We start from the raw sequence: 2669 nt of genomic DNA on the forward strand, positions 1-2669 counted from the left end.
GAAGGCACTAGAGAAAGGGCATTCCCAGGACCTATCTGCCAGACTCTGTGCTAGACTTTCCTCAGTATGAGCATCTCATTCTGGATACAAGGTCCCCCAAGGTGTACCTACATCTGTCTGTCTGTCTTTAAGGCACGCCAACTCCTCAAAGGCTCTTGGCTTCAGTTTATTATTTTTATTTATTTTTACCATTCAAAAAGAAAGTTCTGCATTAATGGCTTCTCGTTCTAGACATTTAGCTCTTAGATGCTGAAAGAGTGGGCTGAGGGAATAGATCAGTTCATGTTTAGGGGTTCTGGTCACTGGGGTCACAGTTGATCATAACTTTTAGCCCCACTCCCTTTTTGGCTGTTTCAAATGCTTCTCCAGCCTTCTCCAGAGGGATCCTATGGGTAACTAAGGACTTTACATTCAAAGTCTTCAATGCGCGCATGGAGATTGCCGTTGGCCACGTGTTGCGGTATCGAAGCACGCCTTTGATATGCACTTTCTGCACAGCTGCGTGCACTAGGGGTAAACTGATCATCTCAGAGCCCATTCCCACAATCCCCATGGTCCCGCCAGAGGGAGTAGCATAGATGCTAGTTCAGGATGGAAGACTCCGCTCCTGTGCATTCAATGGTGACCTCTGGCTCGCTCCCCAGCAGACTTTCCACCTTCCTGGCAATTTCCTCAGCTCTCTTCGGCAACCTAGATGGTGAAGTCTGCTCCAGGTTCCAACTGAGAGGCAGATAGGTCAGTCACCACTACTTGAGCAGCTCCCATTGGTTTGACAACAAGCAGAGTGCCTATCCCGACTGGTCCAGCTCCACACACAAGGACCTTGTTCCCTAGGGAAACTGAACCTCGACGGCAGGCTCAGATCACCACAGAGAGGGGCTCAATCAGGGCCCCTTCTTCGAAGGTGACACCGTCAGGAAGCTTATAGAAGCAGCAGAGGTTCCCGTCACCGGAGGTGTGGCACAGAAGAAGATTGATGGCGTCAGACTGTATCTGCGGATAATCCTCCATTTCTTGGGGAACGCCAGGTTCCATGGCAACCCGATCCCCTGGTTTTAGATGTTTTACTGACTCTCGTACTTGTGACTGTTCCAGCAGCTTCATGCCCAAGCACCATTGGCTTTTTCACAACAAAATCCCAGTTTGGCCATGCTCCTAGTCGTGAACATTCGAGCTGCAGATCCCCACTGAACGCATCTTTAGTAACACGTCATTTGGACCCAGCTCAGGGATTGGGTAGTTCTCCAGGTGAACGTCTTCAGGACCGTGCACCACCAGGGACAGGTTCTTGCCCTTAGCTGTAGCTGTCATGCCGCTCTCCCCTCTTTGAGGTGTCTGCTGGACCTGGTGGGGAGCTGGTGCTTCTCCAAGGCAACTTTTATAAAGGATACCATTTAGTTGGGGCTGGCTTACAGTTTCAGAGGTTCAGTCTGTAATGATCATGGCAGGAAACATGGCAGTGTCCAGGCAGACAGGGTTCTGGAGAAGGAGCTGAGAGTTTTACATCTTGATTCAAGAGCAGGCAGAAAAAAACCAAGAGGAGACTCTCTTGCCCTACTGGGGAAACCTGAGCATTAGGAGCCCTCAAAGCCTGCCTACGCAGTAACATGCTTCCTCCCACAAGGCTACACCTATTCCAACAAGGCCACACCTCCTAACCAAGTATATACAAACCATCACACCCTGTGCTTCGTGACCTGGGCAAGGAGCATATCATGAACAAAAGTTTGTAAAGTTTCTTACCTTCTGATAGCAGGGACAGAGGGGAAAGTGCCATATCTCACAATTCCCTCCAAGGCTAGACTCAGCCTTATAGGTCCCTCTTAAAGGTTTCTAGTGCTTTTTTAGAGTGTCAAGTTGATGACCAAACCGTTACCAAATGGGCAGTGAGATGTTCCAGACCTACAGTAGTTGAAGGCCTAGTGGCAGACTCCCTGAACGGTGTGGAACAGCTTCGATGTGGTCTCAGGCCCTTCTGATTGTGAGTCCCCATGAAACCCCAAGTCTGATGCCTGATGCTTTGTTCTGGAAACATAACTGCATATTCTCAACCCCACTCTACTAGGGCCATCTACCATAAAAGCCTATGCAGGCTGTTTGGACTTTCACTGAGTTAAATACTTCTTCTTTTTTCCCCTAAGTTTAGCATGAACCAGATATTTAACTGTTGTCAACAACAACCCAGCCCCTATCCTATCCTTCATCGTAAAAAGCCAAAATGGTGAACTTGAAAACCCACTGATTCCCATCCTGGAAAGCTCCACTCTGGAACAGTGCCTCCCCACAACCCCCAAGAAATCCTATATAAACCCTGTCTTTCTAACCAGTTCTCAGCTGTTTCTCACTCAAGCAGAAGCAGCCACTCTACTGGGTTTTCCCCCTCCCATTAAATCTCTTGTGTAAGGCTTGCTGGGCAGTGTAACGTTGTGGTATGCCCTGGTTATCAACTAGCAGCATACCTTTCTTTCCAGAGATGTAATACTTCCATCGTTATAACTTGGACAGGCTTTCCTGGAACCTGCATCCTGTCTCTAAGTCGGAGCTGCACTGAGACTTTATCCTTCATCTCCAGTCACCCTCAACAGACTCACTGTCCTGCTAATAGTTTCTTAGCACCTCAACCACTGATGGCAATTAGGTAAGTTTACTTTTTGGGTGAGGAATGAGTC

General features: G+C 48.4%; 1 pseudogene across 1 annotated transcript; it reads right to left on the reverse strand.

The window, feature by feature from the left end:
• Positions 1-286: 286 nt before the first annotated feature.
• LOC308437689 (sorbitol dehydrogenase-like) lies at positions 287-1311 on the reverse strand (annotated as a pseudogene). The gene has a single exon. The product of its transcript is annotated as a sorbitol dehydrogenase-like (transcript).
• Positions 1312-2669: the final 1358 nt, after the last annotated feature.

This window comes from Micromys minutus (assembly GCF_963924665.1).
Source record: "Micromys minutus genome assembly, chromosome: 26".
Taxonomy (NCBI): Eukaryota; Metazoa; Chordata; class Mammalia; order Rodentia; family Muridae; genus Micromys; species Micromys minutus.